The sequence below is a fragment of the Mustela erminea genome, chromosome 7 (assembly GCF_009829155.1).
Source record: "Mustela erminea isolate mMusErm1 chromosome 7, mMusErm1.Pri, whole genome shotgun sequence".
In the NCBI taxonomy this organism is placed as follows: Eukaryota; Metazoa; Chordata; class Mammalia; order Carnivora; family Mustelidae; genus Mustela; species Mustela erminea.
In genome coordinates this window covers 48,538,175-48,564,629 of record NC_045620.1, presented here as the reverse complement: position 1 = coordinate 48,564,629, position 26,455 = coordinate 48,538,175, and the positions used below count along the sequence as shown (strand labels likewise).

The following is a 26,455-nucleotide window of genomic DNA, read 5'->3' as shown; positions in this document are numbered from 1 at the left end:
AAAGGATAATTTCCTGATGAACATGGATGCCAAAATATTCAACAAGATCCTAGCCCATAGGATCCAAATGTACATTAAAAGGATTATCCATCACTATCAGGTGGGATTTATTCTTGGAATGCAGGGTGGTCAGACATTCCCAAATCAATCAATGTGATACAGCAAAAAAGAGAAAAGACGAGAACCATCTGATCCTTTCAATTGATGCAGAAAAAGTATTCAACAAAACACAGCATCCCTTCCTGATTAAAGTTCTTCAGATTATAGTGACAATATAAAATCATACTATAAAAGCCATCTATGAAAAGCCCACAGTAAATATAATTCTGAATGGGGAAAAACTGAGAGCTTTTTCCCTTAAGGTCAGAAATATAATAGTGATGCCCACTCTCAACACTATTGTCAACAAAGTATTAGAAGTCCTGGCCTCAGCAATCAGACAATAAAAAGAAATAAAAGGCATTCAAATTGGCAAAGAAGTCAAACTCTCTCTCTCCATACACATGATATGTTATATGGAAAACCCGAAAGACCACACTCCTAAGTTACTAGAGCTCATACAGCAATTCAGCATTGTGGCAGGTTACAAAATCAATGCACAGAAGTCAGTTGCTTTTCTAAATGCTAACAATGTAACAGAAGAAGAGAAATTAAGGAATTAATTCCATTTACAATAGCAGCAAAAACCATAAGATACCTAAGAATAAACTTAACCGAAGAGGAAAATGATCTATACTCTAGAAACTACAGAACAGTTAAAAAAGAAATGAAGTAAGACACAAAGAGATGGAAAAACATCCTATGCTCATGAATTGGAAGAATAAACACTATGACAATGGCTATGCTGCCCAGAGCAACCCACACCTTAAATGCAAACCCTGTCAAAATATCAATGGCATTATTTACAGAGCTGGACCAAGCAATCCTAAATTTTGTATGGAACCAGAAAAGTGCCTGAATTTCCAGGAGAATGCTGAAAAAGAAAACCAGAGCTGAGGGCATCACAACACCTGACTTTAAGCTCTATTACAAAGTTGTGATCATCAAGACACCGTGGTATTAGCACATAGATTAATGGAACAGACTAGAAACCCAAGAAATGGACCTTCATCTCCATGGCCAACTAATCATTGACAAAGCAGGAAAGAATGTCCAATGGAAAAAAGACAGTCTCTTCAAAAAATGGTACTGGGAAAACGGAACAGCCACATGCAGAAGAATAAAACTGGACCATTCTTTTGCACCATACACAAAGATAAATTCAAAATAGATGAAAGACCTCAATTTGAGACAGGAATCCATCAAAATCCTAGAGGAGAACAAGGGCAGTAACCTCTTTGACACTTGCCACAGCAATGTCTTTCAAGACACATCTCTAAGGCAAAAACAAAACAAAAATGAACTTTTGGGACTTCATCAAGACAAAAAGCTTTAGCACAGCAAAGGAAGTAGTCAACAAAACTAAGAGGCAACCTACAGAATGCTTGAAGATATTTGCAAATGACATTACAGATAAAGGGCTGGAATCCAAGATCTGTAAAGAACTTCTCAAACTCAACTCCCCAAAAACAAATAATCCAGTCAAGAAATGGACAAAAGGCATGAACAGATACTTCTCCAAAGAAGATATATAAATGGCTAACAGACACATGAAAAAATGTTCTACATAGGGATGCCTGGGTGGCTTTGTGGGTTAAAGTCTCTGCCTTCAGCTCAGGTCATGATCTGAGGGTCCTGGGATTGAGCCCCACATCGGGCTCCCTGCTCGGCGGGGAGCCTGCTTCCTTCTCTGTCTCTGCCTGCCTCTCTGCCTGCTTGTGATCTCTCTCTGTCAAATAAATAAATAAAATCTTAAAAAAAATATATATATATATATATAACACTACTGATGGGAATGCAAGCTGGTGTAGCCACTCTGGAAAATGGTATAGAGGTTCCTCAAGAAATAATACTTGGGGTGCCTGGGTGGCACCTTCCTTCAGCTCAGGTCATGGTCTCAGGGTCCCGAGATCGAGTCTCACATTGGGCTGTCTGCTCAGCAGGGAGCTTGCTTCACCCCTCTCTCTCTGCCTGCCTCTCTGCCTAGTGATCTCTATCTGTCAAATAAGTAAATAAAATCTTTTAAAAAAAATAGAGCTACATTATGACCCAACAATTGCACTAGTAGGTATTTATCCCCAAAATACAGATGTAGTGAAAAGAAGGGCCACATGGTACTTCAATGTTCATAGCAGCAATGTCCACAATAGCCAAACTATGAGAAGAGCCAAGATGCCCTTCAACAGATGGATAAAAAATATATGGTTCATATATACAATGGAATATTACTCAGCCATCAGAAGGGAAGAATACCCAACTTTTTCAACAACATGGATGGTACTGGTCGAGATTATGTTTAGTGAAATAAGTCAAGCAGAAAAAGACAATTACCAAATGGCTTCACTGATACGAGGAATTTGAGAAACAAGATAGAGGATCATTGGGGAAGGGAGGGATAAATGAAACAACACAAAACCAGAGAGGGAGACAAAACATAAGAGACTCTCAATCTCAGGAAACAAATTTGGGATTGCTGGAGGGGACAGGGAGGGAGGGATGGGGTGGCTGGGTGATGGACACTAGAGAGAGAATGTGCTATGATGAATGCTGTGAATTGTTTAAGACTGTAGAATCATAGACCTGTACCCCCGAAACAAATAATACATTATATGTTAATAAAAAAAGAAATAAATTTCTAGTATTATAAATAAATATATATGTAATTTTATAAGGTTTTTTTTTTAAAGATTTTATTTATTTATTTGACAGACAGAGATCACAATTAGGTAGAGAGGCAGGCAGAGAGAGAGAGAGGAGGAAGCAGGCTCCCTGCTGAGCAGAGAGCCCGATGTGGGACTCGATCCCAGGACCCTGAGATCATGACCTGAGCTGAAGGCAGAAGCTTAACCCACTGAGCCACGCAGGCACCCTATAAGGTATTTTTTAAGCCTCCTTCAAATCATTGGAATAAAACTGAGCAGAAATAATACCTTAATGTGAAGATATATCCCTTGGGTTAAGAAATAAGCTACTATCCCATCCCATGGTTGAAATGCGCAGATCATAGAATTACACTTTTGATATATGGATGCATTCATGTAACCCACACACCTATCATGATAGAGAATGTGTCCATACCTACAATGTTCCTCGGCATACAGATTGGCCTTGAGAGCAGGTATACCATTTACCAGCTAATAGTCTTTAGACACACAGCCCAACTGTCCTTGGCACAACTTCCTCCTGGGAAAAACAGGAAAATCATACTCCCAATGTGGATGGTATAAAGATCCAGGCCAATATGTAAAATATGCCTGGTATAATCTGAAGCACAATAGGTGGTCAATATTTGTTCAGTATAAGGTGCATCTGGAGCACCACATACACATTCAGAAACCAAATCTATACTATGCAAAATATCTCCACAGAAGTGATAAGATATAGCCAAGCCTTCAAATTAATTTAACAAATATTTTGGACTCATAGAAATATCTGGATTTTTACCTCTGAATAACTAGACAGTGAAGATTCTAATTATGAAGTCATCTTGTTACAGCAGTGTTCTAAATCCCATTTGATCCTAAGTATATCCAAATTCTCTTTAAAACAAAGTCCACCTACCAACCTAAATTTCATTTTCCATAAACAGTTTTCTCTAAAATGGTACAAATTGTGCCTTCTTGCTTATTTGCTGACTACAGAAACTCCATGTCATTTTGCCACATTTGACAAGACTGGTTGAGACATCACTTGAAGACTATACTGTGTATCTCTGCAGCTAAGTGCCCAGATTCACTTGTTTTATGTAAGTTGGAGTTAGAAAAACTCACCAGAAACATCTTGGAAGAATTGAAAGGACTCCAAGTGTGAAGTAGAAGTGGTCTTGGGAGCTGCCAAAATCCATGCCTACTAGCATAGTGACCCCTACTTCTTCTGCATGCAGAACTCATGCTGCCTGAAACTCAAATAGTACTTTTCTTTCCTGTCAAATTTGACTTTTTCTTAGGTAAAGGTGAAAAAAAAACCCACAAATGTACATAATAAATATAAAGTTTTAAAGGATCTTGCCTAATCCCAAATAACTCAGCAAAGTAGACTTTCTACAGTAAGGTTGAGCAGAATCTTACAAAGGCCCAAATCTAATTCCTGAAAGGTTAAGTTCTTTGGAGCCAGATGATGAAAATATAAATATTTCAAAAATCAATCCAGTCCCTTTCACCCTCAGTTCCTGCAGATGCAACATGGGCCCAAGGTTTGCAGGGCCTAGATATTCCTTTTCAAACATCTCCCTGGGAACCACCTGGTTGCCTCCTCAGAGACAGCTGTCCTAAACCTTAGCAGATAACAGAATCCTGCTCCCACCTGGGAAAGGGTTATCCCAGGTGTTAGGAGTGTTTCCCTATGCTAATGATAAATGTTAGCTCCATTTGGCAACCCCCCAACCTGTTTAGAGATCTGCTGGACAGGAGTGCCCCTGATAGCTTTCAAGGAGCCTCTATATCCTTATCAGGGTAGAAATGGTGCCAGAGATGAAGGTGTCAGGCATAAGGGACTCTCTTTTAACAGAGAATATAAAAGGGGGATTTGCATTGTTAAGTCATTTGGGATCCTCAAAGTCTCATATGTGACCCAAAAGAAAAGACAAGAATACAGAAAACTAGGTGGACTTCTACTCAATTTTATTCAATGTTCATAGAACTTTCCTCACACGCTGCTCAAAAAGTTGCAATCCTGATATAAGATCCAGAATTATTTCTTTTTTTTTTTTTTTTTTTTTTAAAGATTTTATTTATTTATTTGACAGAGAGAGATCACAAGTAGATGGAGAGGCAGGCAGAGAGAGAGAGAGGAGGAAGCAGGCTCCCTGCTGAGCAGAGAGCCCGATGTGGGACTCGATCCCAGGACCCTGAGATCATGACCTGAGCCGAAGGCAGCGGCTTAACCCACTGAGCCACCCAGGTGCCCGATCCAGAATTATTTCTAAGTAAAAACGTAGCTTGTTTGACAATTAGGATATTCTTCACTATGTGTGTGTGTGTGTGTGTGTGTGTGTGTCTCACATGCACAGTTTGGATAAATGGCTGTAGAAAAATCTTAATAAACCATAAAACTGGAAGGACACAGATCATATACTCTACTAGATTGCTGCTAGAGACTTCAGTGATATTCACCCTGTGTTATTTCCTATTATAATTGAAAGAGATTAGCACAAATTCAGTAGCTTAATTTAACAGAAATGTATTAATTTACAGTTCTGGAGGTCAGAGGTCTGGAAGGGGTTTCATAGGGCTGACATCAAGGCATCAACAGGGTTCTAGAAGGGAATCTATTCCTTGTCCTTTCAAGTTTCTAGATGTGCCTGCATTTCTTGACTAATGGTTTCATCACTCCAACCTCTGCCTCTGTTGTCACATCTGCTTCTCTGACTCTAAAACCCTTCCTCCATCCTATAAGAACCTTGTGATTACATTATGCCTACCTGTATAATCCAGGTTAATCTTACCATCTCAAGACCTTTAACTTAATCACACCCATAGATCTCTATCCCATGTCAGGTCCAAGCTTGAATGATTCAGACATGGATGTCTTTGGGGACATTTCTCTGCTTCCATACAACTCATCTGTAATTCTACCCTCCTTCCCTCTTGAAAGGCTGCTGTCAGGACAAAACCGTCGTTATTCCCCATGACATCCATTCCTCAGCCAATGGTGACTGCATCAGAGGTGGGAGTGTGTCTTCAACTCCGTCAGTGAAACATCCCTCTGAGGGTAGATATATATATATGACAGAGATTCCACTGTGGAACTGAGCTGAGTACTCATGTGTACTCAGGCTACTGATCTGAGCTTTGGGTCATAGGAAAGCACCAGCATGGTGGAGAAAGCAGTGTACAGACAGAAGTAATGCAGATGCATAGATACAGGGAGGGTGTAGTCAAAGGGCAATCAGGTGGGAGTGATGAATGACTCTTTTTACAACCCTGCCATCCTTCTCACTTGCTGTGTTCCTGGATGAGGCATCTGGTTTGATATAACTAATCTGCTTAATACTTAAATAGATTTCTGTTACACACCCCAAATGCTACACAACTATGATAACTTAAGCAGGAGAGTTTAAAAGATTAAACTACAGACCTTGTTTTATCTCCTGCTCCTGTATAGCATCTGCTTGTTTTTATATCCTCTGCAAAACAAGATGACTCAAGACCATCAATACACAGTGTGTGCCTGTAGAAGTAGATCTTCTACATCAATGGGGGGGAAATGGGAGGAAATAAAATTACACAAGAACTGAGATCATATACCCCACAGTGGGAACGGAAAATTGGGGCCTTTGACATGTTCAGAAGGAAGGGAGTTTCTTGTATTATGGCCTTTCAAGTTAGTCAAGCATGGGGAGCCTGGACTGGATACATAAAATAAAAATCTCATCAAGGCATAGTCAACAACTACACAAAATAATGCACCAAACATGACAGTTTGATAATAAGAAGAACCCTTGTGTTTGAATTGCATCAGGCTCCCCTCCTCCAGGGAAATTTAATGGAATTAAGTCTCCTCTGTTCCCACTTAGAAGTTCATACATAATCATAGCAGGTTATTACACAGACAGAAATACAAGACTGCAAAGACAGAGCTGGTATGTAATGCAATTTATTTCTACCAGTAACAAATCGACCCTTTGGTAATGGAAGGAAGATATGATGGTAGAGGCTAACAGAAAGTAACATTTTCTCTCCAAAATGTTGCAGCAGATGCACCTTTCTTGTGTGGGCTACTTAGGAGCTAAAAGAATTGCTGCTATTTCAGTTCTCCATGTGGTGAACTCATCAGCCTCTACTGATATCAAGATGACTTAGCACTGCTTGGCCTCTGCCAAGTGACTTGTGCACATATATTTCTGGAAATTTATTAACTTTTTTATCAACCTAAGCAGGACCTTATTCTAAATTTTATTTTAATAATCACTGATGCAGTAGAAAATATCAGCCAAGACAATACATCAGTTCCTAAACCCAAAGAAAGGCAAAGCTTTTGAGTTTATTTAGTAAGTTCATGGTAATACATTACGAAAGTTCTGTCTTGCAGTCAGAGTGGCCTGCTCCAATTCCTGGTCCTTTCACTTTGTACAGGGGTGAGCGCTGATTGTTTGCTTAACACACCTACATCTTGGTTTCATAGAAAACCTCCGACATACTTGAGAGGGGTTTAGTGGAGATGGATTGAGGTACTGCATGCCTCACACCCAACAGGACTTCAAACACAAAGCAAGTACCTGTCGTGTAGTCGTCTTCCCACTCCTTCTTCCTATGCTTTGTTTTATGGAGCAGAACTGAGTTTAACTAACTCTATAAAACACTGTTATAAAGAGACTTCTAATTCCAGATGGCTTTTTAAACTCAAGTAACTACATCCCTTTGCTCAAAAAGACTCTAATAATTTAAAGACACCAAAATGACAAATAAATAACCAATAGCCCATGATGAGCAGGAAGACTCCATGCCATAAATATGTCAATTCCTCTCAAATGCAATTATAGTCAAAAACCTCAGCAGGCTATTTGTATGTATGCCAATTTTAGGTTTCTAAAACCTAACGGTTAGATAGAGCAGAATTGGTCAAGACATGACTGAAGAAGTAAAAGAAAATGGAAAGGGCTACCATACCAAATATTATTAAGCTACAGTAATGAAGGCCACTGAGTTATTCATGCAGGATTAGAAAATTGGCAGTAGAGGAGAAGGGAACCCAGAAACACCCCACACAGAAAAGGGTACATTGTCAGTCCCTAGGGGAAGAAAGGACTGCTGAACAAGTAAAGACACATACTCATTGTTATCTATAAAACAAATTGAATTAACCCATCACCTTATACACAAAAATAATTTCAAGCTGGAAGGAGAAATTATGCTACGTTATCATAGGTTATTCTGTGATAAGTAACCCCAAAATTTCACTGACTTGACCTAACAACATTTATTTCTTGCTCACATCAGATTTTCTGTAGTTCTTAGAATTCTCCAGGGCCACCATTCTCCACACTGCAGCTAATCACTCCAGGGTGCTGTGATCTTGTGGCCACTCCACATCAATATGCGCATCCCTAAGTGTAGCAGCAGTGAATACAAGTTTAGGAAATCCTGCACAGGCTCTTAAATGTTTCCACAAGAACTGACACATATCCCTTTTTGCTCATGTTTCTTTGGGCAGATAACTTATAGGACCCTGCCTGTCTGAAAATGGACTAATGCTACATACAACAAGAATAAGCCATTGGAACAAAACGTTATTAGAAGAAAAAAAAAAGTCTCTGAAGAAGCATATATTCTTATAGCATTTTTATAAATTGCTAAAAACTTTATTAAAAATAAATTTAAAACTTATTAAAAATAAATGTTATTTAGACATATGTTTTTAAAGGTCAAACTTGTATATTTAAAAAGAGAATGAATAAAACTGAATTCAGAGTGATGGTCATGTTTGTGGACAGAATAGAATTGGTAAAGGGGAGATACATACGCTGATGGGAGTAGGTGGAGTTGTTTCCATTCTTGAAGCTTTGGCCCAGGATCACTGGGTATTGAAAGAAAATCAACATTTCCAAGGGAATTAACCATGGTCAATAAAAATAAGTCATTTCATAGGAAATGAGATAATTCAGAAGAGAATATTTATTAAAAAAAAGATTTTATTTATTTGATACACAGTGAAAACAAGAGAGATCACAGAGGAAGAGGGAGAAGCAGACTCGCCACTAAGAGGAGAGCCTGATATTGGGCTCAATCCACGACCCCAGGATCATGACCTGAGCCAAAGGCAGTCGATTAACTGACTGAACCACCCAGGCACCCCAGAAGAGAATATTTCTTAAAAAAACTAATGCATCTTCAGATGTTTTTGAGAGATACATATTTGAAGAAAAAAAATTTCTTGTTCTTTGATCCTTTCCTGGCAGCCTATCATGTCTTATAGATGGAGTTCCTTAAACACGACTTAAGAGATTTTGGATTTTTAAAAATATTATTTTCTGAATTATCTCATTTCCTATGGAATGAATTATTTTTGTTGACTTTGGTTGTTTCCCCTGGAATTGTTTACTTCTACTAATAGTAAAAATAGTTATTTGTGAAGTGAAAATAAAATCATTAGTAAGGCTAAAAGATAATAACAAAAACAAAAACTTATCAGACTCTAAAACAAAAGTTAAGATGATGGAACATGTCAGAGAAATGGTTGCAAAACCCAGCGCAAAACGTTCAAAAACATCGCACAGTATAATACATATACAGAGAACAGAAATGTTATTAGGATTAAGATGGCTATTTGTTATACTTTTTCCAGAGTGTACATATTTCCTGATGTGTGGTGTATCGTTTCAAGCTGCAGATTCAGCTCTTTCTTCTAGAAAATTTGGTTTCGTTACATTTGGGAAAGAAATTTGTTTCCATTGCATTAGTTCTTCATCCTCACAAATCCCAATGCATGCATGTGATCTCTTTCTCTGATGTCATGTAATGTCTAAAATGAATTCCTGTTTCTCTTTTAATACTTTGTGCAGTGATGGTGCTTAATTTATTTGAATCTCTGGACAACTATATGTTCAGACTCACCCTCTTTGGTTAACTTATCTTCTGGCATATGCTTTTTACTTCATTTTGATTTCATTTATTCTTACTAATATTTAAGCACAGATCATCACTGCTTATTTCTTATTGTTGAACCAGGACTGATGAAGCATGATGGACAGAGAGAAGGAAAGAAGCATGTTATGGGAACTCATTCTATTTGGTCTTCTCTGTTTGTTCATGTATCAAAAGACATTCATTCATATGCTTTTCTGTGATTAGCAATTTACCTAAAGAAGTTATTTTCTATTCCCTAGAAGGTGTATTTCTCCTCAATTTTCTACTAGAAATATTGGTAAAGTACCAAACTCTCTGAGTTATATCTGGTCCTTTCATATTATATCCCTCTTTCTCCTCAAACATTACCTTGGGCTAATAAGTAAGTCTTAATCAACAGCAGTGGAATGGATCCTACTCCACTCTTCCCTCTTTGCCGCTCTTTTGTGTAAATCTACATCTTCCAAAACTTATTCACTTGCCTTTTGAAAGACAACCCCCCCCCAACTCCTAATGTCATTGTAATTATACAACCTTGTGACATGTCTTAGGACACATACTTACACCTTTGGAGAATGTGGATCTTGCTTGAGATTCAAAGGAAAAAAAAAAAAAAAAAGCACTTCAAAAACTCCAGGAAAAACATACACATACATGTAAACTTTCAAGAAAGATATGATGTAAATGTGAATTCACCTAAAATGTTGTCTAATGAGCATTGGAAGGAAGTAGCTTGTCTTTTACAATAGAAATATTCTGCTCTGCTTGCCCCAGGGTCATAATATTGGGCTTGGAAAAGGGATGCAACTCAACCATATGACTAGGCACTGGATAAATATTTACTGTAAGTTTTTTAAGGAAATGTGTTGGTTTTTAACTCTTAAACCAACCTACAAAGTACATAAAACTTAATTTTGTACAGAATATAAAATAAATGTTACCAGGGATTGGAGAGTGTGTATAGAAATGGAGATGACAAGAGATGGAAATAGGATTATAAAAATATGTAATTAATCATATCACTTATATTTTTATGTAACTAATACAAGTACTTTCTGAAATTTGGAAGAAGTCTGAAGAAGATAGGGAAGTGATTTAAGGGAACTAAATTTTAAAATTTCAAAACAGAATTACTCGATAATGTCTGAGAATTATTTTAATATAAGTGAAATTACTGAATGGGCTATGACTATTTTGGTGGCAACAACCAAAACTCATAGAAGAAAGGGTTGAAAAACATGGTAGGGGAGGAATTTGTGGTGTGCAGGGGGCTATGTTTTTTATTATAGAATCATGCTTTTTTTTTAATTTTAATTTTTTTTTTTAAAGATTTTATTTATTTATTTGACAGAGAGAAATTACAAGTACACTGAGAGGCAGGCAGAGAGAGAGAGAGAAGGAAGCAGGCTCCCTGCTGAGCAGAGAGCCCGATGCGGGACTCGATCCCAGGACCCTGAGATCATGACCTGAGCCGAAGGCAGCGGCTTAACCCACTGAGCCACCCAGGTGCCCAATTTTAATTTATTTTTTAAAATTTCTTTCCATTGTTCCAGAATTCATTGTTTATGTACCACACCCAGTGCTCCATGCAATATGTGCCCTCCATAATACCCACCACCAGGCTCACCCAACCTCCTATACCCTGCCCCTCCAAAACCCTCATATTATTTTTCAGAGTCACAGTCTCTCATGGTTCATCTCCTCCACCCTTTCCCCCAACTCCCTTCTCCTCTCCATCTCCCTGTGTCCTCATTGTTATTTCTTATGCTCCACAAATAAGTGAAACCATATGAGAATTGACTCTCTCTGCTTGATTTATTTCACTCAACATAATCTCTTCCAGTCCCGTCCATGTTGCTACAAAAGTTGGGTATTCATCCTTTCTGATGGAGGCATAATACTCCATAGTGTATATGGACCACATCTTCCTTATCCATTCATCCACTGAAGGGCATCTTGGTTCTTTCCACAGTTTGGCGACCATGGCCATTGCTGCTATGAACATTGGGGTACCAATGGCCCTTCTTTTCAATACAACTGTATCTTTGGGGTAAACACCCAGTAGTGCAATGACAGGGTCATAGGGAAGCTCTATTTTTTATTTCTTAAGGAATCTCCACACTATTCTCCAAAGTGGCTACACCAACTTGCATTCCCACCAACAGTGTAACAGGGTTCCCCTTTCTCCACATGTTGTTTACTGTCTTGTTGATTTTGGCCATCCTAACTGGTGTAAGGTGGTATCTCTGTGTGGTTTTGATTTCAATCTCTCTGATGGCTAGTGATGAACATTTTTTCATGTGTCTGTTAGCCATTTGTATGTCTTCATTGGAGAAGTGTCTGTTCATGTCTTCTGCCCATTTTTTGACATGATTATCTGTTTTTTTGTGTGTTGAGTTTGAGAAGTTCTTTATAGATCCTGGATATCAACCCTTTGTCTATATTGTCCGAATACCTTCTCCCATTCCGTGGGTTGCTTCTTTGTTTTGTTGACTGTTTCCTTTGCTGTGCAGAAGTTTTTGATCTTGATGAAGTCCCCAAAATTCATTTTCACTTTTGTTTCCTTTGCCTTTGGAGACATATTTTGAAAGAAGTTGCTGTGGCCGATGTTGAAGAGGTTACTGCCTATGTTCTCATCTAGGATTCTGATGGATTCCTGCCTCACTTTTAGGTCTTTTATCCATTTCGAGTTTATCTTTGTGTATGTGTAAGAGAATGGTCGAGTTTCATTCTTCTATACATAGCTTTCCAATTTTCCCAGCACAATTTATTGAAGAGATTGTCTTTTTTCCACTGTATATTTTTTCCTGCTTTGTTAAAGATTATTTGACCATAGAGTCAAGGGTCCATATCTGGGCTCTCTACTCTGTTCCACTGGTCTATGTGTCTGTTTCTGTCCAGTACCATGCTGTCTTGGTGATCACAGCTTTGTAGAAAAGTTTGAAATCAGACAACGTGATGCCCCCAGTTTTGTTTTTCTTTTGCAATATTTCCTTAGCAATTTGGGGTCTTATCTGGTTCCATACAGATTTTAGGATTGTTTGCTCAGCTCTCTGAAAAATGTTGGTGAAATTTTCATTGGAATGGCATTTAAAGTATAGATTGCTATAGGCAGTATAAACATTTTAACAATGTTTATTTTTCCAATCCATGTCTGCTCTAATCTTGATTATTTCCCTTCTTTTGAGTGGAGTTGGCTTAATTTATTGTTGATACTCCAATTCTTTAAGGTGTAAAGACAGCTGGTGTATTTTGGATTTTTCAATTTTTTTGAGGGAGGCTTGGATGACTGTATTTCCCCTTTAGGATTGCCTTTGCTGTACCCCATAGGTTTTTGACTGAAGGGTCTTCTTTCTCATTGGTTTCTAATTGTTTAAGTTCTTTTTTGATTTCCTTGTTGATCCGAGCATTCTTAAGCAAGGTGGTCTTTAGCCTCCAGGTCTTTGAATTCCTTCTAAACTTTTCCTTGTGGTTGAGCTCCAGTTTCAAAGCATTGTGATCTGAGAATATGCAGGGAATAATCTCAGTCTTTTGGTATTGGTTGAGCCCTGATTTGTGACCCAGTATGTGGTCTATTCTAGAGAATGTTCCATGTGTACTCAAGAAGAATGAATATTCTGTTGTTTTAGGGTGGAATGTTCTGTATATATCTTTGAGGTCCATCTGGTCCAATGTGTCATTCAATGCTCTTGTTTCTTTATTAGTTTTCTGCTTGGATGATCTGTCTATTACTGATAGTGGTGTGTTAAGATCTCCTACTATTAATGTATTCATATGAGTATGACACTCTATCTTAACAGTTTTCTTATATAATTGGCTGCTCCCATATTGGGGGCTAAATATTTACAATTGTTAGATCTTCTTGGTGGGTAGACCTTTAAGAATGATGTAGTGTCCTTCTTTATCTCTGACTTCAGTCTTTAGTTTAAAATCTAATTTATCTGATATAGGAATCACTACCTCAGCCTTCTTTTGAGGCCCATTGTCATGAAAGATGCTTCTCCATCCCTTCACTTTCAGTCTGGATGTATCCTTAGGTTCAAAATGGGTCTCTTGCAGATGACATATGGATGGGTCCTATCATTTTATCCAATATGCAACCCTATGCCATTTTATGGGCACATTCAGGCCATTCACATTGAGAGTGAGTATTAGAAGATACGTTTTTATTGACATCATGTTACCTGTGAAGTCTCTGTTTCTATAGATTGTCTCCATAAATTTCTGTTCAATGATACTCTTGGGTTTTTTCCTCTTCTATAGAACCCCCTTAATATTTCTTGTAGTGCCATCTTGTTGATCAAATACTCTTTAACCATGCTGGTCTTGGAAGCTCTTTATTTCTCCATCCATTTTGAATCTCAGTCTTACTGGATAAAGTATTCTAGGCTGCATGTTCTTTGCATTTAGTGCCCTGAATAGTGCCAGTCCTTTCTAGCTTGTCAGGTTTCTTTGGACAGGTCTAACGTTATTCTGATGGGCCTTCCTCTTTATGTAAGGAATCTCTTCCCCCAGCTGCTTTCAAGAGCTCCTGTCTAAAATTATGATTCATCATTTTCACAATCATGTGTCTCGAGGTCTTTCTAGATTCTATGATCTTAGTGGGAGACCTTTCTACCTCTAGGACACGAATGCTTGTTCCATTCACCAGATTGGGAAAATTTTCATGAAGAATTTCTTCAACTACCTCCTCTAGTCTTCTTTCTTTCTCCTCCCCCTCAGGGTTTCCAATAATTCTGACATTGGAACACTTCATGGTGTCACTTATTTCCCTAATTCTGTTTTCCAGGCTTCTAAGCTGTTTCTTCCAGGCCTCCTCCTGATCCTTTTTCTCAATCAGTTTGTCCTCTAGATCACTAATTCTATCTTCTGCCCCAGTTACCCTAGCTGTTAGAGAATTTATATTAGTTTGGAACTCATTGATAGCATTGTTAACATCTTCCCTGGTGGCTTTCACTTTTGCCCTAATCAATCCCTTTTGTCATTAAAGCCTTTTCCCAACCTAGCCATTGCCTGAATAATTGTTAGCCTGAATTCCCTTTCCAACATGCTGTTTATGTCCATATCCAATATGTCTTATGGAGAGGGTTCAGTCTCTGAATTTTTCCTCTGTTGGGCATTCCTCCTCCTAGTCATTTTGGTGAGAGGTGGCTGAACGGATGTGTAGCTGAATGTATCAACCATGGTGTAGGCAAGTTGTACCCTGGAATGCTTCTGAGCAATTGGGAGCCCCCCCCAAAAAAAAGAAAGAAAAAAGAAAAAAAGAAAGAGATACAGGGAAAAAAAAAAAAGAAAAGAGAAGACCCGACCCGAATGGGTCCCAATGGTAAGATTTATGAAGTATACAAAAAAAACAAACAAACAAACAAACAAAAAGACTGACAAAATAAATGACAAGAAAAAAAAAAAAACAGCCAAAATGAACCCCAATTAAAAGGTTTATATACTACTGATGAGGGAGCAGGTTGGCTGAGAACAAAGCAAAAGCTGGCACCTTGCACCCCCTCTCCATCCATTCCCCTCGTAATATGTGTGACATTCCTCAGGCACCCCTGATTGCCCTAAAAGGAAAACAAATAGTTAACTTGCAGAGATCACAATCCTGCACTACAGGAGTCTCCCTTGGTTTACCAATGTCCTAGAGATTTACAACAAAGAAGATATCTTAACAATAGCACAATTTCCAGAGGCAAATAGCTCAGTTCCTCAAGCCCTAACAAAAGTTAAATTTCTTATAAACCCAAATCTCACTAACAAGGACACTTGATAGGAGAAATATGAAACTTTATCTCTAGATCTCCAAGATAGTGTCAAGAATCTTTCCCAAGCATATGACCCACTGATATATATCTAAAGGGTCTCACAAGAAGATTTTTACTACTAGTAATAAATAACCTTTTTCCCAATAATAGCTAGCCCCTCAAGGTCCTGGAAACCTTGCTTCCAAAATTCCTTAGAGACTAACATCACCCACTTTGTTCTCACCTACCCAACTCCTGTGTATATAATCAGCCACTCCTCGGGATAATGGGGCAACAGCTCTTTCTGCCCACAGGTCCTGTCCCTGTGTTTTAATAAACCACCATTTTGCACCAAAGATGTCTCAAGAATTCTTTCTTGGTCATTGGCCCTGGACCTCAGCCCACCGAACCTCACCTAGGTTCTAGAACTTCATCACTACCAGAACAAAAACAAATACACAGAAACACTGACAGAAGAAAAAGATGAGAGGATAGTGATAAATTCTCATTGTGGGTGAGGAGGGTTATTTTGATTCTTCCTGGGCTTATCTTGATATCTTTGTTAAAGGGCTCAACTTACCTGAGATAAAGGGGGATTAAAACTTATTTATATATAGGGGTAGTATTGACTGGGGAAAGACTATTACCTTAAAGCTTATCTCTATAGAATATAAAAAAAATCAAAAAGCAAAAGAAAAACACAGGCATATGTATCAAAAAAGTTCAAATTATTATGGAATTTGTACCGAACATCTCATTGTGATGGTAAATAGGTTAAAAATATTTAAAAATTAAAAAGAACGAGAAAAGTGGGAATTAAAAATGAAAGTTGTATCTATGAAGTAGTGGTGGATTTCCTTTTTTCTTTCTTTCTTTTTATTTATTTATTTATTTATTTATTTTTGACTGACTTTCTGGAGTGGGGCCTGCCTCCTGGTTTTTCAGGCAGTCTTGCTAGATTTGAGTCCTCCTGCCCCCTCCTGAGGGAACTGGTTTTTCAGGCTTTTGTTCTCTGGAGGCTTTTGTTTGTTTTTTCTTTCCCTCCCCTTGGTGGTTCTTTGGAGGTTTAGAGGAAAGCAAACTGCACCTGCACCTCCATTTCAGAGAGAAGCCTCAGTCTGTTTCCTTCTGGGAGCTCCGTAGCACCTAAATTCCCCCTCTCTTGCGGGCAGACTGCAACTCAGACCCCAGTCACGCAGCAAGTGTGCAGTGCAAAAGGCTGTGGTTCTAGATAGCGTTGGCTGGCATCCACACCAGACTCTCTCATGCACACCACCACCCAGACGCTCTCACGAGCACCAGTGGCTCAGAGACCAATACTTAACTTCTTCGTCACACTCTCTCTGGCTCAGCGTCAGCAGTGGCTGTCCTGGGTCCATGGGCTTAAGCCCCTGTCCCTAACCACCCAATTCCACCAATTTCCCCTTAAGATCTGTTGGGTCCATGGTCAAAGGAGCAAGACTGATACAAAGCAAAGGTCAAGCAGAGCTTTATTTCACACCAAGCATCAAGAATCAAACTAACCGGCCAGGGACATCTCTTGCAAAGAGGCGACCCCTCCCAGCCTCACGGATTAACTTTTATAGAATAAAGACCATGGGATTGAGCCTGGCCACACACAGGTGGCCAACTGAATTACAATTCACCTTATAGTAGTTATTTGACCAAGACTATCACTCTGGTCAGAATTCGCGCCCAAAAGGCAGGGCCCACATTCTTGGGTGGTTAGGTAGGTGCTTTCCTGATTGGATGTTTCCACCTGGCTTGGCTCATCCTTGTATTCTGGGCTCTGTTACCTCTCCCTGACCTGATACGTCCTGGTATATGGGCTCTGTTATCAGGGGCTGGTCAGTCATATTTTTCTGGTTTCCCAGACTTGTTTCTAAGTAAGTTCCTCTGGGGGGGAGGGGCAGGGTCAATCTAAGTTTACTGCATAAACAACAAAATGGCTTGCTCTGGCTAAGCAGACCCTTCTAGATATTTAGCTCTTTTTGAGTGCTTTCAACCAGACTCTAAGTTAATGCTGGTCCCCAATCACAGGGCACTCTCATATTGGTGTATTACTTTTCAATGGGCCGCTTCTGGTGGCTCCCTCCCCCTTTTGTTTATCTTCTGATATCAGTCCGAGTCCCCACTCTGCTTTACTTGTCCGCTGGCATCTTCTGCGCCTGTAGAGAACCAGAAGTGTGTAATTCTAATCTCAGGCTGATTTCATGGGTGATCAGAGTTCTTTGGTAGATAATAAGCTCACTTTAGGGGACTGGTTGAAACAGCGCCTCCCTTATTCCCTGCCATCTTTTCTCCACCCCCCACCTTATTTCTCATGTTTTTTTTTTCTTTACTATGTGTGTATTACTTTGACAAATATTAAAACATAATTTTTTTAGTTACTACTTACATACAAAATAATTGTACATCTACTGTTTAAATTTCTCAACATTTGAGCTCACTGATTCCAAACACAATATCACCATGTTACTGTCTGGCACCATGTGGGTGCTTTCTGTGGCAATAACTCTAAGTTCTCTTTGCCTTGAATTGCTCTGCAGCTGAAAATAGGCCTGTTGACCTATCAGACGTAGAAGGAAGGTGACAACCACCACTTGTCTGAATTCCTGTCTGGAAAACTAATGGAAATGAGAACAACAGTCTTTACTCATACTACAGTTTCCCAAAATGATTAATGTTGGGGAAAGTCCACTATACCTCTGCCCTTCTCAGAATTAAGACCTGTCTTCACTATTGGGTTAAGAGCAAAATAACTTTGTTACATTTTTTTGTTCAGGTCAGTGTCTCTGAAGCTGAACGCTATTTTTAAGTATCTCACATGATCAAAAATGATAAATTACAGTGGCATTGCTGGTGTTATATTGAATATTTATCTCTGCTACAACTCACTCTAAGTCAGAGCAGTTTCCAAGTGGCTATTATGACAGTCAGAGCTCCTGTAAGCTAACTCACATGCAAAAACAGAACTTGCAACAGCCAATTATCTAAATAGATGAAAGGGGAGACAAAACACAGTTCACTGACTGGAATTCACTTAGGTAATTAAAGAAGTCTAATCCTCCAAATGGAGAAACAGTAAGAATCTAGATGTGTTTGAAAGCAGCTTTGTGTCTTTCAAATAAGTTGAGAGAAGTATATTCAAGCTAAAGAAACCCAGACCAGGGTCAATAGTTAGCTGTTGTTGAATGCCTGAGGGCTGGTTTCAAAGCTAATGATTACACTCTCCTCTACACCCCAGAAGGCAGACTAGACCAAATGGACACAAGCCTGAGGATCAATAAGAAGCTAACTTCTCTAATGGTTAGAGGTATTCCTCTCAATTTTGAACTTCCGGAGAGTTGGGGTGGCTTGGAAAGAGCAGGAATGCAACAAGCAGAGTCAGGGGAAAATGCCCTAGGACCCTGGACAGCTCCCTCTCACTGCTCTGGCCTTTTTTCCATCCCCTTTACTTTTCATTTATCATTTTTAAAAGAGATCCAGAAGCCATAGCATAATAAAAATAGTCTTATAGTTATTCCTGCCTGAGACAAGGAAAATTAGTATATTTCACCCCTGCTCCCCTGGTTAGTTCAGCATAAATATTTTCAGGACCCAGGTTTAGATTTTCCTTTTTCTTTCAATCTGAATGTGGACTAATCTTTTTAAACTTGGGTCCAATATTCAAGATTCAAACTTTGCAGGTAGGACTAAGAATATCATATAAATTGAAAAAAAGATTAAAATCCAGTAGATAAATAGGTGAAGAAAGTAAAGGGAACATTCATAAAAGACACTATTATTGGTGAATATATAGGGAAATTTAAACTTATTATGAATAATAACAGCAACAACAAAGCATCCTGTCACAGGAAGGTAGGAAAAAAGAAATTAGAAGTCTCATATATTGCTTGGAAGCTAACCAGCCACTAAGACCTGCCTAAGCTAGGGGAGGACCTCCCTGGGAATACCAGGTGTGGTGGAACCTTTAAGAACTATTTAGAATGTCTAAGCACAACTTTTATATTCCTGTTAGCTGCTCAGACTGACCCTTTAGTGTAGAGCTGCCTTTTACCAACTCTTCTCCACCCCATCTTAAACACACTAGACATGTAGAAACATAAAGTTACTTTATAGAATTAAGCTCAAAGTTCACTTTCTCTAACAAGACTTTACTGAGATTTTCATTGAAGAAAATAAGAATCCAACTCTCAGCATACTTTTTTGAGTGTGTTTCCTAGGCCATGTGTCCCTCAAAGATAAGAACTATGGATTGTCTATTTAAGGATCTATGGATTCTTTGTTCATTTCCAGGGTAGGTCACCACCAGGCACAATGATTTTATTTATTGAAAAATTATGGGAGAATTGTGCAGGTGGTTCTACAGAAGATACCACATGGGATATTAGGACTTCTTGGTGCTCATCAAATGGGCTAAAGCAGGGAGCAAAAAGCTGTACTTACACTATCATCTGTTCCAGGTTCTTGGCATAGACACCAGTTGCAAAGTTTTTGTCTGAGAAGTGGATCTCCTTCCCAAGTTTCACGACAAAACAAATAAAAAGGCCATATTGACTTTCTCTGGGTTTAATGTTTGTTTATTTTCATGCATGCAGACTCATGAGTGTGATGGATCCCTTACTCTCATTTGTTCATAATTTTTCATCAGCTTCCTGTCACTTAAAATAAAATAGTTGATTGACAGTCCATGGGAGAAGGGCATTTACATTTTAACCTACTCAGTAAAGCAGTACACTATGTACCATGTGGGAGAATCTTACATATTTTATGCCTAGAGTTTCCAAAAGCATTTGTAGGCCAGAGAAGTAGTCGGCTCCTTAGGGTGGTGCTGGATAACCAATATTCTGATCCTGGGACATAACTTATCTGGGACCATCTTCCTGGTAGTTATTAAATTTATGGCTCTTAAGTATCGTTGCTTTTCCTACTAGAAAGTGGAGTCTGTTAGCCATCACCTTGAATTTGTAATGGGCAGACTACAATGGAAGGAGCACTGTTTAGCTTCTCAAAAAGAGGTGGAAGAAAGCCATGCAGTCGGGGCGCCTGGGTGGCTCAGTGGGTTAGGCCACTGCCTTCAGCTCAGGTCATGATCTCAGGGTCCTGGGATCGAGTCCCACATCAGGCTCTCTGCTCAGCGGGGAGCCTGCTTCCTTCTCTCACTCTCTCTCTGCCTGCCTCTCTGCCTACTTGTGATCTGTCTGTCAAATAAATAAATAAAATCTTAAAAAAAAAAAAAAAGAAAAAAAAGAAAGCCATGCAGTTTCCACCTGGTTCTCTTGGGATGTTCTTGTGGGACGAAAGCCAGATGCCCTATAAGTCCAGGTTCCCCAAATCCCCCATGATGGAGAGGCCATGTGATACATCAGCTTTGTTTATGAACAGGCCTGGTTATTTAGCCCAGTTGAGCCCTCTGCGAATTGCAGGTCCAGCCAAGGCTGACTACAGCAGCATGAAAAACCCAACCAAGAATTGCTTATCCTAGCCTTTCCTGAATAGCTGACCCACAAAACTGAGCAAAATTAATGAGGCTTTAAGCTGCTGAGTTTGGGGATAATTTATTATTATGAGTCAATTGTCAATAGATATCGCTTAACCCCAAAGAGAGTCACCTGGAAGTGTACTCTATTCATATTAGGGCAGGCTGCACTTTTCATTTCTCATATAGCCCTAACTTCTTCCAGTCCATGATGTGCCTCAAAGAGTTAATCTATATGAAAATACTTTGTACACCGAAACTGTAAACTTTGTCATAAGCATGCCAGAGAAAATGAAACACCATATAAAAACAAGTTGTCCTCATTATTATAATTGTTGAATTTTCCAAATAGCAAACTTGGAAAGACGCTTTTAATTCAATGCCCAATTTACAGTAAATCTAATGGAGAGAGATGAGAACTATACCTGTCATTGGTAGCAGGGCAGAGCCTAAGCTGTCTTCTTCCTTCTCTTCTCCACCCCATGCCCCTGTGTTTCTTAGTCATCCTCACTGTTTCTTCTTGAACTCTTCTGCCTCTTCCTCAGAATGCCAATCTCCACGCTCCATTTCCTCTGATTCCTTTGCTTCCCCAGAGTACTGAAGAAGTGAGCTGGCTTCCTTTGCTGGTGGAACTGGCCTGTGCTGAATCAAATGAACACAGAGGACCAGGAGGACCCAGGTCCCACCTGGTAATATCATGAAAAAATTCTCCTGAGGAAGCTTCTACTGGGATCATTATCTAAGTGATTAGGGGTTTCCACTCAATTTTCCGGCTCACTATTTGCTATGTGTGCCTCAAAGCATCAGACATCAGAGGAACTAATTAGTACTTAATTGCCAGCAATGAAATCTAAAGAAGTAGAAAGAAAGACAATCCCCTCATTATTTCAATTTTCCCTGCATTGTCCCCAATTACACAATAAGTCACTTTGTTTTCTAGCTGTTACCATGACACCCACGTAGGCCATGGAGTCACTTAATTTCAAACTACCTTTAAAAACAGGTTCTCTGAGGAACAGATATGTGGTCTATGCTGATGCAATTAAAGAAGCTAATTTCAATTTTGAAGCACACAAGATGTATGCAAGTTAATAGCTTTGCAGTGTTTGGCCTCTAAAGAGAATGGGAAGCCTGTTGTTCAACTTTAATAACCTGTGGGACAAATCTGAGCATTTATACAAATTGGAAACCTCACTCGTAACTGATTTTTTTCATACAATTGCTTCCTGATAGGTAAATATTTGGATGCTTTTTGTTGTTGTTGTTCTGCATCTGGCTGTCATTTATTTAGAGTGTCAAAAAGGGAAAATGCAGTGGAAAAGGCACATCATGGGAAAGCCTTGCAAGATGGACACTGTTCATGGAGCTTTGTAGCAATGACAACCTGGCCCCCATGCCATTCTCAATGCCTTGTTGCTTTACTTCCCTGTTCAGAGGTCATTTTATGCAGGTGATAGACATTAGCATTCCTCCATAGAATGCTAATTTAGGGTCCTGAAGTCTGCTAGTGGCTTTCCTCCACTTGAAAGCCTCCTACAAACCCTTTGTATGGTGCATCAGTAAGAGGATGTGGGAGCCACAGGGAGCACGAGACATGGGTGTGCATGGCCTGCAATGCTCATGCCCCTGACGGATGCCCAGGAGTGCCACATTTCCTGTGAGAATGGCATTGCATCTAAGAAGACAACTGCAGTGATGGTACTGTGACTGTTAGAAAGCCAACTACTCTGTCTCCTTTAACCATTTGACAAGCATACAGGCCAGGAGACTCTCCACAGTCTCGCTTTGAGTAAAAACTGGAACTCATGGAAGCAGTAAACACTGTTGTAAAAGAAGCTACAATCCTGGATGCAAATCTCAGATCATCTCTTACAGATGCATGACTTTGAGGAAGATGCTTAATATCTGTAAGTCTTAGTTCCTCATCTATGTAATGGGCATTTAATGGTGTCTGCCTTTTAGGAACATGAATTTAGCTTAGTGGGTACATAGAAAATACCCAACAAATCCTAGCTTAAGAATAAAGTTTATTTTAGGGACACTTGGATGGCTCATTAAGTTAAGCATCTGTTTTTGGCTCAGGTTATGGTCTCAGATCAAGTCTGCTTCTCCCTCTGCCTGCTGCTCCCCTGGCTTGTGCTCGTTCTTGCTCTCTCTCTCTGACAAATAAATGAATAAAATCTTTTAAAAAATAAATTTTGTTTTAGGCTTTTTCCCCAGACCTTGAGAAAAGGATCTGAAAGCAAAAAGTTGGTTTGAGTGGTAGCTGAAAGGAGCATGGGGGGAAGTAGTGTGAAGCATTGAGCTGTCCCCTGGAACCCCTTCAAGAAAGAACTTACCCCTCTTTAGTAAGGAGGAGAGATACCCCCAAAGCCACCAGCTTCAGCCACCTCTCAGGATCTTCCTCTGCTTGGGAGCTTCAGCACATGTTTCCCAGGCAGCCCCTGCAGCCAATGACTACACACAGAAGGCTTCCGGGGCACCTCACCCTCAACCAACATGGGACTCATCCAGGAGAAATCTCACAGGTTGACAGACACTTCCTCAGACTACACCACAGCCAAGGCTCTCCCTGCCTGATCCTGATGCCCCTTTCCTTTTACTGGTGTCATATCTACAAGATAAAATCCTTCTCCTGCTCCCATATGCCTCCTCCCCTCTGTTCCCTTGTACAGGCATTGCCTCCAAGAAACTGCTTGTACTCTTAAGTCAACATCTGCTTCCTGAGAACCCAAATGACACATGCAAACATGATGTAGATAGAAAAGGGAGCCAGTTAGTGAGCAGGTCAATGCAATGGGCAACTCATGTGTAACTGGGGACCTCTGGGAATTGATGTGGTATTTGTCCCAGATTTGCCTAAAAGGGTAAGAAAAAGGAAATTTTATTTTCCATCCCTGCCCCCAACTGCCTTGGCTAAAGGCTGCTCCTGAGACACTGAGGGCTGGTATTCCTGACTACCCCATGCAAGCTTGGAGAGCAAACTCCCAAAGGGAAGTGCAGGTGTATAGAGAAGAACTCTAGGGGTGGGTATTAGAGCAGTGAATGCCAGGAGTACAAACAGAAATTTGAAAACATCTGCTAGAAAAATAAAATTAAATTAAAAAATAATTTGTTGGCTACTCCCTTTCCACTCAGTGTCAAAGTGGGAGAAGAACAGGAAGGGGATATGTGATAAGAACTCTGCTGAAGGATGGCCCAGTGTTACCACATCAGTCCCCAGGGGCTGCCTCTAACCCTGTGCCCACCTGTCTTCTGGTCCTCCAAGATGAACCTCACCACTGCCACCACACTACTAATACACTGAGCACTTTCACCTGTGTACTTACACCTTCAATTTATAAAGAATATCACAGAAGGGCTCCATGTTGCCCAGTCCCTTCACTGAAGACCTCTTCAATCTCCCATTTTGGGAAGAGTGGACTTAATAGAAGGAGTTGTGATAGACACAGTATTTGTAACTTAACCAAGGAAGAAACAGAGTAAACTGGCAGTGTTTAGTGGAAAACTCTGAAGCACTGCAGGCCAAAACCAAGGATGAATGGAACAATGGGCAAGAACTTTCTTCCTCGTGGCAGCTCTGTTCCTTTGTCAAGGGATGGGCAGATGGTTGGCAAGACTGTTCACTGCTACAGAGAAAGCCTCAGAGAAGTAAAAAGTAAGCACAGATACCACACAACCAAGGTACTGATGTTTATATACTCAAATATATAACCCACTAAAAGGAATAATGTAAAGGGGACTTGGAAATGTTTAGATTGGCTCTCCCACCTTGGCCCTATCCCAACTTACTGAAACCATTGAAGACCAGGACCAAGTCCTCATTCACCAAGTGTCCATATAAGAGGGGAAAATATTACAAATTCCCTTCTCACTCATCACTGGAAGGAGGCTGCTCCCCCTCTTCCATCAGCCAAGTACTTGGAAACCATTGTCTTTGATCAGGTACTTGGTCTCTGATAGCATTCTAAATGATTTTTGGCTCTGAGAGAACTTGTCCTGGGAATGGACCTCATCTCAGAAATCAGCCCACCAAGGACCCTAACCCATATGCCTGGCTACTACCCATCTTATTTCTCCTGGCTGGGTCTATGGAATCTCCCCCTGTGCATACCTGGAACACCTTTATATTGGTTTTTGTTTTCCTGGGTTATCTCTAAACATCCTTGTTTCTGCTGTGTCAGAGGAATGTTTTCAGATGCAGCATGTCTTAATTATATTTTGGATAAGGTTGAGATCTAAATACCTCAAAGGGAAAAAAATCTAAATATGACTAATTTGGACTCCTCTTAAAGCAGATCCCAACCAAAGGACTAGGGTGCAAGTGCTTAGTAGGAAGGTGTCCCCAGAAAGCACAGAAAGGAAATTAAAATACAATATCCAAAATGTTATTTCCATACAATGGAATACTATTCATCCTTAAAGGACAGAAATTCTGATACATTGTACAAGGATGAAAACTGAGGACATTATGTTGAGTGAAGTAGGCCAGCCACAAAAAGACTGTCTTTTTGTTATCAGGGACTGGGAGAGGAAAGAAATAAGAAGTTACATTATTTCCTGGATACAGTTACATTATTTCCTGGATACAGAAGATTAAAAAATATACTGAGATAGATGGTGGTGAATTGCACTTTAATGTGAATGTACTTAATGCCACTGAACTGTACACTAAAAAATGACTAGGATGATAAATTTTATATTATGTGTACTTTACCACAATATAAAAAATCAGCAGGAGATCTACTGTTAAATAAAAGCCAGTGATGGTGGTGAACTAAGACCAGTCCTAAAGTAAAGGGAAAGGACTAAGCAGAGAGCTGTACTTCATCCATGTAATAAAAAACATCAAAATAAAATAGAGGACTTGAGAATGAGAAGTTTTCTTGTGCTATCTTATCATAATTAGGTCATTTTAGCTGCCATACTTGGGAAGGGAGTGGGTTTGATTCTAGTGGTTATGATAATTTTGTAAAATAAATCAGATGCCTGATTCAGCAAGCTTTGCAGCCATTTGCACAAGTTTAGAATATAAATGAAACCGATTTTTCTCCCAAGATCATCTGGGTTAAAAAGCAATAACCCATAAGAAATAGATGAACCATTTCATGAAATGACATTCTGAGATCTCATACTCTAAAGTTATTAGCAAGGCAACAGATCTGCATTTTAACATCATTGTATTACTCAGTGACTATGCCATGAGCATGGCAAATGGAAATGGTTGGTGGTGCCTCCAAGGGAGAAACAACAAAGTGCTAGCCATAAGGTAGGAGGATTTTGGAGTGTTACAGAAAACACCTATGGGGCTTTATTTTATTTTATTTTATTTTTTCAGTGCTCCAAGATTCATTGTTTATGCATCACACCAGTGCTCCATGCAATATGTGCCCTCCTTAATACCTACGACCAGGCTCACCCATTCCCCCACCCTCCTTCCCTATGAAACCCTCCATTCGTTTCTCAGAGTCCACAGTCTCTCATGGTTCATCTCCCTAGCTTTTAATAAACATGGAGTTCTTGAGGTCTTGCCTGTCTCACCAACAAGCATCCCCATATATTTAGAGGAA

General features: G+C 39.6%; 1 long non-coding RNA gene across 1 annotated transcript in view; it reads right to left on the bottom strand.

The window, feature by feature from the left end:
- LOC116595349 overlaps nt 1-22,974 on the bottom strand; it is a 51,240-nt gene extending 28,266 nt beyond the window's left edge. Inside the window, exon 1 of the long non-coding RNA XR_004287628.1 lies at nt 21,311-22,974. This is a non-coding gene — a long non-coding RNA (uncharacterized LOC116595349). The remainder of the gene's footprint in view (nt 1-21,310) is intronic.
- Nucleotides 22,975-26,455: the final 3,481 nt, after the last annotated feature.